We start from the raw sequence: 16,529 nt of genomic DNA on the forward strand, positions 1-16,529 counted from the left end.
TACCTGATTTTGAGCATCAATCGTGTGCCAAGCACTGTAGGAGATACCTAAATGAAAATAAAAATGATCATGATCATAACCATAACTAAAAACTAGAAGCACACACTGTGTTGAGCAGTTTACATGTATTATCCGATTCTTTTAACCCACGTTCATTCTATAATGTTAGTATCATAGTATTAGTGACACTCATTATCATTATGACAGTTAATCTTGCCCATTTTACAGATGAGGAAGCAGATGCAGAGATTTTTGTCTGAGATCCCAGAGCAAAGAGGTAGAAGAGCTAGAATTCGAACCCAGGTCTGCCTGACTCTAAAATTTGGGCTCTGGGGGGGGGGGTGCCTGGGTGGCTCAGTCGGTTAAGCATCTGACTCTTGATCTCAGCTCAGGTCTTGATGTCAGGGTCTTGATCTCAGGGTCTTGAGTTCAAGCCCACACTGGGCATGGAGCTTATTTACAAAAAATTTAAAAATAAAATAAAATAAAATAAAAATAAATAAAGTAAAATTTGGGCTCTAGACCATTGCACCACACTATCTCTGCAAGGAGAATCAGCTTATAAAAACCCAGGGGAATTTGGCATGATCTGCATGGCCAAGTACACATCCAGGTAGAGGAAATAAATATCAGTGCTTTTAAAACCCTCCAGGAAGTAGAGAAACAGGAAAAAACAACAAACAAAAAGCAATGTGTCTAGTAATTAGACACTAGTTAATTCCTGAAACAGAGAACCTACCCAAAATATTCATAAACTATTCTTTTCTGTCATTTAATTCTACTTAAAGTTGCCTGTAGAATTATATTTAAATTTAATTAGAAACTAAAGCTCAGAACTTCTGGTATCAAGATATACTTCCTTTAATTCTTATTTTATATCAATGTGAGGAAGAAAAAAAAAAACTATTTCACAAAAGTCAGTGTCAAGCAAATAAGTGACCTCATTAAGTATGGGGTACAAGCTGTGCTTAGCAAACTGGGAGAAAAAAGTCCCCAGCAGGAGGCAGCCATCAGCCCTGAGCATGTGAACACTCTGTGGTCAGGGAGGTATGCAGCCTTATTCCAGGTGTTCAGATATGACCAGAGGCAAAATCTGTGTAACTAAAGAAGTGTCCAGAATTGGTTCTGTGACACACGGACTGGGAAGATCACTGCTGTGTTCAAACATATGGATATTTGCATTTCCATCTGCTTATTCACCCTCTGTCTCAACATAAAAATGCAAGAAAAGAAACTAATATTTATCAAGTGCCACTTTGTATATGGTATATTTTTGTCTCAACAATTCATTTAGTACTGTAGAAATGAGTTCAGAGAGGTAGAACTTCTATTATAGCAACTATAAAAAATTATTTATATAATTACCCTGTTACTAAAACAATAACTATAGCTTCCATTTATTGAGTGTATATTATGTGCCAGGCACTGTGAAGGGCACTTCTCATCCATAATTTCATTTAATCTTGATGACAATCCTATGGTACAGGGACTATTACCCATTTTACAGAAAAAGAAACAGATGTTCAGGAGGTTAAACAACTTCCCAAGGCCATACAGTGATCAAGCAGCATCTGTTCACGTGTCTGTCTCCCCACCAATCACTGTAAATGTCTCGAGAGCAAGCACTATGTCTTATTCATCTCTGTATTCCTAGTCTCTAACACTGCCTGGCGCAGAGTAGGCAGAATCCAGTAAACATTTTTCAGTAAATGAAAAAGAAACAGTTTCCCAAGATAAGTGGTAGAGCCATCACTGGGATTTAGGTCTTCTGTCTTCAAGTCTAGTGTGTTTTCTAAAATTAAATACTGCCTGCCTAAATCAGGATCCTGATTAATCACACACATGCTTCTTTTACTTTAGAAATTCCTATTAGACACTTTTCATGTGAGTATGATAGAGCAATTCCACTTCTCAGTCTTTATCTTACAGAAATACTAGCACACGTGTTTAAGGGTGTATTACTAGGGTATCCACTGTTGGTATTTCAGAAAAAAACTGAAAAATAAATGTCCATCAATGGAAGATGGTGCACGATTAAATGGTACATCTATCCTATAGAATATCATACAACTTTTTTTTTTTAAAGATTTTATTTATTTATTCATGAGAGACACAGAGAGAGAGAGAGAGGCAGAGGGAGAAGCAGGCTCCCAAGGAGCAGGGAGCCCAATGTGGGACTCAATCCCAGGAGCCTGGGATCATGACCTGAGCCGAAGGCAGACGCTTAACCATCTGAGCCACCCAGGCGCCCTAGAATATCATACAACTTTAAAGAGAGTAAGGTAAGTCAGAGAAAGACAAATACCATATGATTTCACCTATATGTGGAATTTAAGAAACAAAACAAATGAGCAAAGGGAAAAAAAAGAGAAAGACAAATCAAGAAACAGAATCTTGGGCCACCTGGCTGGCTCTGTCAGAAGAGCGTGTGATTCTTGATCTTGGGGTGGTGAGTCTGAGCTCCACGTTGGATGTGGAGATTACTAAAAAAAGAAAGAAAGAAAGAAAGAAACTTAAAAAAAAAAAAGAAAACAAACAGACTCTTAACTATTGAAAACAAACTGATGGTTACCAGAGGGGAGGGGGGAACGGGTGAAATAAGTGATGGGGGTTAAGGAGGGCACTTGTTGTGGTGAGAACCAGGTGATGTACAGAAGCGTTGAATCACTACATTGTACACCTGAAACTTATATAACACTGTGTGTTAACTAACTGGAAATAAAAAAATAAAATAAAATAAAGAGAGTAAGGTAGACTTCTACTGATGTAGAACGAACGTAAGTTATTAAGTAGAATAAGCAGTTTTCAGAATGTTAAGTATGGCTTAGTGTGCATAATAATAATAATACTGTCTTCAACGTTTGTTACCTTGTTTCAGGCACCCTTTGAAGTGCATTACACACATTCCCATATTTCACTGAAACTAAGATATCGTTTATTGAATGCTTACAATTACTTGGACCTGTGTTAAACATTCTGATTTCGGAGATAAAGTCAATGGCTATAATTTCTCATGCATCTAATTTTCCTATCCATCCCCTCCCCTCCCAATCCCACTAAAACTTCAGTAAAGGATTGCATTAAAGCATAAAAAATGGGAGCGGGGACAGTAAATACAACAGAATTTTGCAGGTGGAAAAGCAGAATAATGAGGGTTCTGGCAAACCCAACAATGCTGAATCCTGGGCCAGAAATCCTGGGTGCCTGGCAGGATCAGTCAGAAGACCATGTGATTTCTGATCTTGGGGTTGTGAGTTCGAGGCCCACATTGGGTGTAGAAATTACTTAAAATCTTTAAAAATAAATAAATAAATAATAAAATAAAATGATAAAAATTTAAAAAAGAAATTTAGAGCACCAGCCAAGGAAGTGCAATAGCTAAATAAAAGTTCCATAAGGAAAGATTATTTTAAAAAGAGTTGAGGAAATCATAAAATCATTCAAGAACATTTCCCATAAGTTTCCAGATTATCCAGCACAAGGAATGAGAATAGACCCACCATTAAGACTCCCACTGTGAAATGTCAGAACTCTGTAAATAAAGACAAGATTCTATAAGCTTCTAAGGAAAAAGGAAACTGGTCCCATGTAGATCAGGGATCAGAACAGCTTTGGCTTTTCAACAGCAACACTGGAAGTAGAAGTGAAGGGAGGAATGCCTTCAAAATTCTGAAAGATGATTTTCATCCTAGGATTCTATACCTGGTTAAACCATTGACACCATCATTAAAACATGTGGATAAAGACATAATCAGATACATGAGAGGTTAAAATTTTTACCTCTTTTAAAAAATATATTTATTTATTTTAGTAATCTCTACACCTAATGTAGGGCTCAAACCCATGACCCCAAGATCAAGAGTCAGCCAGGGATCCCTAAAATTTTTACCTCTAACGCATCCTTTCATGAGAAGCTACTGGCAGATATAGTTCACCCAAACTAGAGGGCCAGTGAAGATAAAAGTTATGGGATTTAGCACACAGGAGAGCCAACACAGGAAAGAAGCAAAGGGAATTCCCAAGAAGCTGGAAGGAACATTCTAGGATGAAAACTCTGCTCCAGACATAGAGGGCTACCTATCTAGACTGGAGCACTCGTACTCAAGAGAGACATACCAAAGACAGTTGCATTCAAGAACTCTTAAAGTTGAAAGTATAGAGCCCAGGTGAGCCTGACTCTGATTCTTACCTTCATTCAGCTTGTCTTGACCAGATGGGGATGAAGATCCTACACTCCCCAAACTGGGTAATAGGGCAAGTGAAAAAGGGATAGTAATACCATAGCTTTGGAGCTAAAGACGCTGTTGGCAGCCTCTGGCCACGCCAGTGCCCTCCTGCTCCCAGAATCATCCTGAGGGGCCAGTCCCTGAAAGGGGATGGGCTTCCTGACACCAATCATCAGAGTCCTCAGACAGGAAAACAGAGAGTTCAAAGGAACCGGGCCTGGTTTGTTACTGTAGAGATGGTGGTAGTCACCTTTCTAGGCCTTCCTCTCTTGAATTGCTCTTCACAGTTGAATCTGAAGGTTCTTGTAAAAGGTCCTCTGGGATAAGAATTAAGAATTAAATACAATTGGGGCGCCTGGGTGGCTCAGTCGTTAAGCATCTGCCCTCGGCTCGGGTCATGATCCCAGGGTCCTGGGATCGAGCCCCACATCGGGCTCCCCGCTCTGTGGGAAGCCTGCTTCTCCCTCTCCTGCTCCCCCTGCTTGTGTTCCCTCTCTGGCTGTCTCTCTGTCAAATAAATAAAAATAAAATCTTTAAAAAAAAAAAAGAATTAAATAGAATTAAATATGCCCTGTGCCACATGGAGGGGATGATCAGAGGTGGGCAGGGAGACCTCCCTGTAGGGACCATCATGCAACTGCAGATGACTGAGCTGTATATTGTAAACCAGATTATCTAGATTCTTCTGTTACTTGATATCACTGGCATGAAAAGAGAGGAGGGGAGGAGGGAAATATTACAGAATAAAAGGAAACCTAAAGACATAAAAACCGAATGTAACATGTTGACCTCTTTTGGATCCTGACCCAAATGAACAACCATAAAAGGACATTTTTGAGACAATTAGGGAAATGTGAATAATAATTGAGTATCATGTGATATTAACTGCTGTTAATTTTGTTAGATATAATAATAGCATGTTTTTGTTTAAATCTTTAAGTTAGAGATGCATACAAAAGTATTTAAGTGTGGAATGGCATGCTATCTGGGATTTGTTTTAAAATTCTCCAGGAGGGGTGCCTGGGTGGTTCAGTTGGTTAAGCATCCGACTCTTGGATTTGGCTCAGGTCATGATCTCAGGGTGGTGAGATGGAGCCCTGTGTCCAGCTCTGCACTGGGTGTGGAGCCTCTTTAAGATTCTCTCTCTCTCTCTCCTTCTGCCCCCCCCACCCACTCATGTGCGCTCACTCTCTCTTTCTCTCACAAAAAAAAAAAAGTGTTGGGGGACAGAGATGAAATAAATTGGTGAAGTTTTGGTAATTGCTGAAGCTGGGTGATAGGTAAATGGGAGTTTACTATACACTTCTTTCTTTTTGGGGGTATGTTTGAAAATTTCCATAATATAATGTTCAAAAACAGGGGAACACAACCAGTGCAGAAAATTTATGAATACAGATAAGCAAAAAGGAAAAAAATATTATGCATAATCCTACCATCCATTAACATTTTGTAGCTCTTACCATTATATACATGCACACATGTATATATGTATTTTAAAATTGGGATCATACCTGATATATTTAATACTCTCTTTTCTATTTTATATATCATGAACTCATCCCCATGCATTACATTTTCTACAACAACATTCTACATATACAGTTTTATTCTACAGAGTTGCATAGTATTTTACTATGTAATTGTTTTCTATTATTACTGTAGGATATATTGGTTCTTTTGAGGTTTTATTTGAAATTATGAATAACACAGCAAAGGGTATCAGTCTTAATAGTTTTCCTGGAAAAAGTTCCTAAAAGAGGAATGGTTGGGTCAGATCTTAGTTTACTTGTACAAAGTAAAGGTGGAGGACTCACGGTCCTATCAACCACCTTGTGCTTTCATTCATCCTTGTTCTTCTCCTACTTCATTTTGAAATTGTACTCATCTTTATTTTTAATTTTTATTTTTTTTAAAGATTTTATTTATTTATTTGACAGAGAGAGACACAGTGAGAGAGGGAACACAAGCAGGGGGAGTGGGAGAGGGAGAAGCAGGCTTCCCGCGGAGCAGGGAGCCCGATGCGGGGCTCGATCCCAGGACTCTGGGATCATGACCTGAGCCGAAGGCAGACGCTTAACGACTGAGCCACCCAGGCGCCCCATTTAATTTTTATTTTTTTAAGATTTTATTTATTTATTTGACAGAGGAGAGAGCGAGAGAGGGAACACAAGCAGGGGGAGCGGGAGAGGGAGAAGCAGGCTTCCCAAGGAGCAGGGAGCCCGATGCGGGGCTCGATCCCAGGACCCTGGGATCATGACCTGAGCCAAAGGCAGATGCTTAACCGACTGAGCCACCCAGGCACCCCTCAAATAAGTAAATAAAATCTTTAAAAAAATAAATATGAGGGGCTCGATCCCAGAACTCAATCCTAGGACTCCGGGATCACGACCCGAGTCGAAGGCAGATGCTCAACCTACTGAGCCACCCAGGCACCCCAGAAAACAGTTTTAATTTGCAGTCCCTCTCTCTATAGGACTCAGACATAGACAGGTCCTCAAGGCTGCGCAGGGGGACATCAGACTGTCTTCCCCATGCAAGCTTTTCTGTTCCTCCCCATCAATATAAGCCCACCAAATAAACTCATGCAAATGGTAGGAGCCCTACAGAGCAGCCGCTGAGTCTTAGGAAGGTATGTCTGAAGGCAGCCTAGGTTAAAATCCAGTTCTGCCTCTCACAGCTGTAACCTTGGCCATGTTTCTCTGAGAGCCTGTTTTCTCACCAGTAAAATGAAGACAATAATATCTATCTCAAAATATTGTTAAGAGTTTAAAACATGATAGTTTATGTTTTTAGCACAGTGCCTACAACATAGTAAGTGCTTCATAAATGGTAGTGATGATTATTACCTGCAGACCACCTACCTTTTCAGGCACATCTAATAAAGACTGAATTTCGGAAGTGGGCCCAATCTATGGTCAGTCTGGGACCCACAACAGTATTTTGAGTGATTCCTTAAAAACAGGATACACCTTGTACTGACAAATGAATACTGTTTACTTCAAAGCTGTCATCACCTTGGAGGCAGTGTGCTTATGCCAGGGATGTTTCCATTCTCCAAGCCATTACTGGGACACCCAATTCAGAAATGTCTGCAGGGTCTATAACACAGGCTCACTGGTAGCAACTCTTCATCTTTTTTTTTTTTTTGAGTGAGAGAGAGTGAGTGGCGGGGGTGGGGGGGTGCGGCGCAGAGGGAGAGGGAGAAAAAATCCTAAGCAGGCTCCATGCTCAAATGTCCAGCACAGAGCCCAATGTGGGGCTTTCTCCCACGACCCTGAGATCATGACCTGAGATGAAATCAAAAGTCAGATGCTTTACTGACTGAGCCACCCAGATGCCCTGTAAATCTTCATCTTCTACAAAGACAAATTCCAGTTTTGAAATAATCAAAGGTGGGATGCCTGGGTGGCTCAGTTGGTTAAGCATCTGCTTTCAGCTCAGGTCATGATCCCAGGGTCCTGGGATGGAGTCCCGAGTCAGGCTCCTTGCTCAGCAGGGAGCCTGTTTCTCCCTCTGCCTGCCGCTCCCCCTGCTTATGCTCTCTGTCAAATAAATAAGAATTTTTTAAAAGTTTTTTTATTATTGTATATAGCTTTTCCCATGCTTTCCCTTATTCTCTCAGCCTGGATTATCAGAAGTGGCACTGTTGAAATAAATATATAAAAAAAAAGGGGTGTCTGGGTGGCTCAGTCAGTTAGGTGTCCAACTCTTGATTTTGGCTCAAGTCATGATCTCAGAGTCATGAGATCAAGCCCTGCAAGGGGCTCAGAGCTGAGCATGGAGCCTGCTTAATTTTCTCTCACCCATGAGATCATGATCTGAACCGAAATCAAGAGTCGGATGCATAATCAACTGAGCCACCCAAGTGCCCCAGAAGATTTGATGGTTCTTTTTTTTTTTAAGATTTTATTTATTTATTTGAGAGAGAAAGACAGTGAGAGAGAGAGCCCAAGAGGGGGTAGGGTCAGAGGGAGAAGCAGACTCTCTCCTGAGCAGGGAGCCCGACGTGGGACTTGATCCCGGGACTCCAGGATCATGACCTGAGCCGAAGACAGTCGCTTAACCAACTGAGCCACCCAGGCACCCAGATTTGATGGTTCTTAATATTTACTTCCAAATTGCTTTCCAGTAGGTTTTTACTAATTTATAATGCCACTAGAAACACTTGAATAATACCCATTTCACTGCATCTTAAAAAAGCCCTAAGTATCCAAAAAAACCAGAAAAGCACTTAGTATCACAATTTTAATAAGTTAGGAGGTGGAAAAATATTTCATCCAAACCAATTTTGAGGTCAACTGGTTTGACTTCCCCCCTCCCCCACAAAAATCCAAAAAATTATATGAACAATAGCAAAAATTTGTTAATAAGTGTGTGATTTCTCAAAATAAGTACTTTGAAGGGAGCCACTTATTTGGATGTTTATCTTGATATATTTGTGTTTTTTTTTTTAATTAATCTCATCACTTCACATTTACACCCCCAAGGAAAACACAGAAACAATTTTAGTCAACTTGACAGAATGCCAGTGTGATGACTCATATCCTGTTCACCTCTGGAGTTCAGTGTTGGTTCTATATTGTCAGGCCCTACTTTGCTAAGAACTTGCCACTGCCTAAGGGCATCCTGGACATGTGGGTCAATCTCTCCTTTAAGAAAAGGGGAAATCATCTTTTAAAGTGAAAGGAGATTAACCTTTCCTTCACGCTCTTATACCAACCATACCAGCTAACAAGAAGGGCACAGACAGGGTAGAAAATTCCAGTCACCCTCACTCCCCTACTAAAGAAATGATCTTTTTCTTTTCTTTTCTTTTTTTAAGATTTTATTTATTTATTTGAGAGAGAGAGAGAGGGAACAGGTGGAGGAACAGAGGGAGAAGGACAAGCAGACTCCCCGCTGAGCTCAGAGCCCGTCACGGGGCTTGATACTACAATCCTGAGATCATGTCATGAACCAAAACCAAGAGTTGGAGGCTCAACCGACTAAGCCACCCAGGCACCCCATGTTTTGTTCTGCTTTTAATTATTGTTTTTAAGTTACACAAGACATATACATTTGTTAAAAAAAAAGGGCAAAAACAGCTATAAAATGTACAGCATTATTTCCAACACCAAGAAGTAGCTGTTAACATTTTGAAGTACTTCCATACCTTTTCCCCTGTGTATAGGTTTTGTAAGTAATAGCTTATCATACACATTATTTTTAAACTCTTTTTTCACATAATAATAATTACAGGTTACATCTATAAATGGGACAGGTATAATTCCAAGTAATCTTACACATAACTCATTTAATCCTCATGATAACTATAAGGAAGGCAATATTAATATTCCCATTTACTGATAAAGAGACTGAGGCAGAGAAGTGAAGTAATTTGCCTAAAGTTAATAAATTAAGCATCTGGAATATTTTTCCATGTCATTAAACTCATTACTACAAATTTTTTTTTGCATGACTGCAAGATATCTCATTTGTGAATAAAGTATCATTTAATTATCCCACCTCCTTTTAGGAGACATCTAGATTATTTCCATTTTTTGGGCTATGCACATCACTAAGATGACCAGCTTTAAACTACAACTTTGGGGCGCCTGGGTGGCTCAGTCGTTAAGCATCTGCCTGGGGCTCAGGTCATGGTCCCAGGGTCCTGAGATTGAGCCCCGCATTGGGCTCCCTGCTCAGCAGGAAGCCTGCTTCTCCCTCTCCCTCTCCCCCTGCTTGTGTTCCCTCTCTCAATGTGTCTCTCTCTGTCAAATAAATAAAATCTTTAAAATAAACAAACAAACAAACAAACAAACTACACCTTTGTGGGGCGCCTGGGTGGCTCAGTCGTTAGGCGTCTGCCTTGGGCTCGGGTCATGATCCCAGGGTCCTGGGATCGAGGACCTCGTCAGCCTGCTTCTCCCTCCCCACTCCCCCTGCTGTGTTCCCTCTCTCACTGTGTTTCTCTCTGTCAAATAAATAAATAAAATATTAAAAAAAAAAAACAAACTACACCTTTGTGCACATCCTTAATTATTTCCTTAGGCTAAATGCCCTCAAGAACAGTTGCATCAGGGCGCCTGGGCTTGTCAGTCGTTAAGCACCTGCGTTTGGCTCTGGTCATGATCCCAGAGTCCTGGGATGGAGCCCCAGGTTGGGCTCTCTGCTCAGCAGGAAGCCTGCTTCTCCCTCTCCCACTCCCCTGCTTGTGTTCCCTCTCTGGCTGTCTCTCTCTCTCTGTCAAAATAAATAAATAAAATCTTAAAAAAAAAAAAAAAAAGAACAGTTGCATCAATTTTTATTTCCTCCAAAAAGGTGCTCCTTTCTCTATGTTCTTCATGACCTTGAATGTTGTAAATTTTACCACTTTTGTCTATAGCAATGTTTTAAAATTCATTTTACCAGTTCTGAGAAATAAGTTCAAGCACTAAAGCATGAGTGATTTCTCCAGAGTAAAAAAAGCCAGGGTCTAACACCTCCCCCTTTTCATAATCTCCTCCTGTTTTTTACAGATGCTAAACCTTATGGCTTACACACTAACTCATCTCAGAGGAATGAGGAGTGTTAACCTGAGACAAACCAGCTTACAGAGTCAAGATTCTTGTGGCATACAACTCAGCATTCACTAATTCACTCACTCATTTATTAAATAAATATCTGAAAGGTTATTATATAAGTAGTACTAAGCTAGGCAAGGGTCATGGGGTTCACAGAAATAAAATAGAACATTGCTAAATAAAACCCTTAGCACATTACTTGACACATATGAATTAATCAAGAAATCAATATTTATGCCAGGCACTGTGCTAAATGCTCAATGAGTGGATTATTTCATTTAATCCCTACAACAGCCTCTAGGAACTGGGTTCTTTTATCATTCCCATTTTGCAGATAAGAAAACTGAGGCCTAGAGAGGTCTACCCAGCTTGAGCAACATACTTGTGGTGGAGTTCACATTTGAACTCAAGACTCTAGAGTCTTAATCATTACGCTATACTATAAAACTATATATACATACTATAAAAAACTATATTAAAAAACTAAAAAAAAAAAACCCAAAACAGTTCTTCCCTATAAGAAGCATACAGTCTTGTTAATAATACTGAAACTGAAAACAGCTAACAAGTATTAAGCACTTATATGCCAAGCACTCCATTAGGTCTTTATGCATATTGATCATTTAATTCATACGACAATTCTATGAAGTAGGTATTATTATATTCCTGTTTTACAGATAAGAAAATAGACATTCTGAGAGTTTAACTAACTTGGCCAAGACACAAACAACTATTAAATGGTAGTGTGAGAAGCCAAGATACATAAAGATTTACTACAGGGAGAACATAATGGAATGTGAAACAAAGGATGCTACTTAGTTGCCATCAAATGTCCGAAGTCAGAGGAAAGAGACTTTGTGACCTTCTTGTGGTCCAGGACAGAAAGGGAAAATACTGGCGGCAGTAAGGCCCTGTGTCGAAAGCTTTCACACAGGTTAGTTCACCGGATCTTCTGTGTGATGAAGGTATTCTCAGTTTGACAGATGAGGAAATAGATCCTCTGGGGGGCGGGTGCAATACCTGCAAGGTCACATAGCTAGTGAATGGCATGGCTAGAATTGGAACCTAGTTGTTGCTCAAGCCTGAGCCCTTAACCACTATCTTAAATGCTTTCCATTGTTTGATCCTGTTTGTTTGTTTTAATCCTGTTTTTTGATTGTGTAGGAATCACATAAGCAGAGATGAGTGGGAAAGGCAAAGAGGATTAAGAAAGATAATACATATGCAAGAGTGTTGAGGTATATCCAAGGAAAAGGAAGCAGACCTGCTTGGTCATTCGTCTGGGGAAGGAGACCTTTGTTCATACAAATTTTATGACTATACAAGCTGTATAAATATCTGTTTCTGCCAATTTAATTGGAGCTATTAAAGACAGGGACTGTATCTTAGCCATTGTTGTAACCCAGCATTCCTAGCATAGTGCTTAGCTTGTAGTTCCAGCAGAGAGGTTGGAAAAATAGGGAGTAGTCACACTGCATAGATCTCTGCATGGCAATTAAGGTAGTCCACAATTCAAATATCCTAAACAAAATAATAGGTACTCAAATCCAACAGGGTATTTAAAAGATAATATCATGATGCATTGGAGTGATCCCAGGAATACAAGGATGGCCCAGTAGCAGACAGTCTGTCAATATAATTCACCACATGGATAGACCAAAGGGTAAAAATCATGTGATTTTTTCATATACTTAATAGAGACATTTGGTGCAATAGCATTAAGATCAGGACTAAGTCATGGATGCTCATTATTACCACTAGTGTTGGCTAGAGTATTGGAGAGTCTGGCCAATTCTTTTAGACAAGAGAAAAGCGAAAGAGATATGTACTCTCTCTGCTTGCCACTCTTGCCGATGATATGATAGTCTATATGGAAAACACAACATAATCAGCAGGCAAACTATCAGAACTATAAAAGAGTTATTAATCAAGTTTGCAAGAAATCATCTTCAAAAATCAATAGTCTTCTTCTATACCAGGAATATTTGCCTTAAAAATGTAATAAATAGATAACATGATCTTTAATAGCAACTAAACTAGTCTATGGCAAGGATCAGCAAGCTTTTTCTGTAAAGGGCCAGATAGTAACGAGTTTCTGCTTTATGGGCCGTGTGATCTCTGTAGTAGCCACTCAATTCTGTCCTTGTAGTACAAAAGCAGTCATAGACAATATTTAAATGAATGTGGATATTCCTATAAAACTTTATTTACAAAACCAGACAGCAGGCTGACCTGCATAGGTGTAGTTTGCTGACTCCTGGTCTACAGAAATTGGCCTAAAAGCAATGCCTAAGAAGTTTATTAAAACATTTTTTCAGCGGTGCCTGGGTGGCACAGTTGGTTGGGCGTCTGACTCTTGGTTTTGGCTTGGGTTGTGGTCTCGAGGTCTTTGGGGCATGGGATCGAGCCCTGTGTCGGGCTCTGCGCTCATCGTGGAGTCTGCTTGGGGCTCTCTCTCCCTCTCCCTCTGCCTCTCCCCACTGCTCTCTCTCTCTCAAATAAATAAATAAATAAATCTTTAAAAAAAACTTTTTTTTTCAACTCTATTCAGGGACATGAAAACCTGAATAAATGTCATAATTGGGATAACCTCAGCAGTGTAAAGATTTTATTCATTTGTTTAATATTCAGAGTGACTACCAAAGGTCAGACATTGATTTGAGTGCTAGGGACATAGCAAAAAACAAAACAAAGCACTTCTCCTCACAGATCTTATAATCTAGTAGAGAAGCAGTAAATAAATAATCTTAAGTTGGACAGTAATAAATGCTATGAAAAAAATTAAATAAGATAGAGAGTGATGGCGAGTGAGTGTGCTACTCAGCATGGTCAGGGAAGGCTTCTCTGACATTTTAGCAGAGACCTAAAAGAGGTGGAGGAAGCCTGCCACAGTGAATTACGGGAAGGGTTTCAGGCAAAGATGTCAGTTCTCCCCTAAATTAATCTATATATATATTCAATGAAATTTCAATAAAAATTCCAGTAGTAATGGTGAGAAACTGAAACTTATCCTAAAATGAATATGTTAGAAATAAAAATAAAAATGATACAATAAAAAATAATAAAATGAATACGATAGAATAAAGGTCTACGGAAGCTAAGTCTATTTTGAGGGGGAAATAAAAGTCGGGCTACCTGCCGTACTGGTAGAACTGGCTCTACGACAAAGCCTCAGTAATAAAAACATTCTGTTACTGGCACTGAAACGAAGAAAAAAACCAGTGGAATAGAATGGAGAGTTTAGATAGAAAGAAAGTATATACACGGGAATTTAATATGTGATAAAGGTGGCTCACAAAGCATTAGAAAGACTGTTTTTTGATGGTGACAGAAAAACAAATTCACCGTATGGAGAAAAAAAAAATCTGGATTTTTACTTGAAACTATGTTAAAGGTGGATTCCGATTAAAGACCTAAGTGTCAGAAATTAAAACTATAAAGCTAAAAAGGAAAAACTGTTACCTTTGGGTAAATAAAGATGTCTTTTTTTTTTTTTTTTAAAGATTTTATTTATTTATTTGACAGAGAGAGACACAGTGAGAGAGGGAACACAAGCAGGGGGAGTTGGAGAGGGAGAAGCAGGCTTCCCGCCAAGCAGGGAGCCCGATGTGGGACTCGATCCCAGGACCCTGGGATCATGACCTGAGCCGAAGGCAGACGCTTAACGGCTGAGCCACCCAGGCGCCCTAAATAAAGATTTCTTAAACGAGACTCCAAATCATAACGTCAAAATTTAGGGCATCTGCTTAACTAACAACATCACATCACAGACAAAGTTAACAGGAAGGTGACAGACTGGGAGAAGGAACTGTGACTTTTAAAACAAACATGGAATGTCTAAAATATATATGTAATTCCTACCAACAAGACAGGAAACCAAATAGAAAAACAGGCAAAGGATATATACACTTTAGTTTCACATACTAAGAAGTCTATACAATGTCATATATAAAAAGGCATATTTTTAAAAGGCTCAAATTTGACTTTAACCAGAGAAATGCAAATCAAAACAGCCAAGAGCTGCCACTTGACATCCTCCAAACTAGCCAAATTAGAAAGAGGACCTGGGTATGAATTCTTGTGCTGGTAATAGGAATGCGAAATAGCACAGCCAATCTGAAAAGACACCTGGCAATGTTTGGCAGACTCGAGCATGCTCACAGGTACGGTTCAGAGGAATATTCCACCTCAATCTACAAATTTGCTTATTGTAGCACTTTCTATGGTAATAGAGAGTTGAGGGCAAGCTAAGTTTCCATCCTCAAGGGACTGAATGGGTAAAAAACATGGATGGATGCAAAGTGGAGATGTGCCAGAATTCTGGAGTGAGAAGGAGTGGAAATTCAGGCTCCACCATTTACTAATTCTGACTTTGAACAATGGAAATAGAAAATTTGAGTAAATTCTTTGTCTTACTCTCATCTATAAAATGGAGGTTAATAATATCTACCTCATAGGGCTATTGTTAAGAAGTATGTGAGTTAAAACATTTAAAGCACCTGCCATGGGGCACCTGGGTGGCTCAGTCGTTAAGCGTCTGCCTTCGGCTCAGGTCATAGTCCCGGGGTCCTGGGATCGAACCCCGCATCGGGCTCCCTGCTCAGTGGGAAGCCTGCTTCTCCCTCTCCCGCTCCCCCTGCTTATGTTCCCTCTCTCACTGTGCCTCTCTCTGTCAAATAAATAAATAAAATCTTAAAAAAAAAAAAAGCACCTGCCAGAGTTAAGCACTACTCGAGTAGTAATACTCCTGTTGATATGAAAGCAAATGCAAGTTGGAAGTTATGAGATAGGTTTATAGGGGCACCTGGGTGGCTTAGTCATTAAGCGTCTGCCTTCAGCTCAGGTTATGATACCCCCCGGGATTGAGCCCCCCGCATCGGGCTCCCTGCTCAGCAGGAAGCCTACTTCTCCCTCTCCCAATCCCCCTGCTTGCGTTCCCTCTCTCGCTGTCTCTCTCTGTCAAATAAATAAAAATCTATGAGGTAGGTCATATATGGCAACAAAAGCATATCACAAAAGCAATGTTATTTTTAAAATATATTTATTTTTATTTTTTTAAAGATCTTATTTATTTATTTATTTGACAGAGAGAGAGAGAGAGTGCACAAGTAGGCAGAGCTGCAGGCAGAGGGAGAGGGAGAAGCAGGCTCCCCGCTGAGCAGGGAGCCTGGTGCAGGGCTTGATCCCAGGACCATGGGACCTATGACCTGAGCCAAAGGCAGATGCTTAAACAACTGAGCCACCCAGTTATTTTTAAAAAGTGAAAAAAAGGAACAATTAAGCACAGTATCATTTATGTGAAGTGAATACGTTTATATAACTACATATTACCAGACAGGCACCACAGACCTACATCAAACATACCAGAATGGGTGCCTACAGGATAGTGGGAATGAGTGTAGAGTTTAGGAATAAAGGGGAAGAGTACAAAACAAGAAAGGGCCTTGCCTGAATCATTATGCTAATATGCCTGTGAAGAAAGGAACAGGATTTACCCAGTTATGCAATCTGCAACTGAGGGGCTGGGGGAAATTATCTTGAAAACATTGAGGGGAAAGCCAAGAACAGGATCCCACAGCCAAAGAAATGACCAGCTCACCAACTTGGAAGCCGCCCCATCTTAGAATTTATCATCATGTGAGATAATGCCATCCTTACTGTTTAAGGCAGCTTTGGATGGCTTTTCTGTTACCTGTAGCCCAAAGCATCCTAACAGAATATTCATATAATCTTTCAAGTGACGCCAAAGAGAATTATGATT

This window comes from Halichoerus grypus, chromosome 5 (genome assembly GCF_964656455.1).
Source record: "Halichoerus grypus chromosome 5, mHalGry1.hap1.1, whole genome shotgun sequence".
Taxonomy (NCBI): Eukaryota; Metazoa; Chordata; class Mammalia; order Carnivora; family Phocidae; genus Halichoerus; species Halichoerus grypus.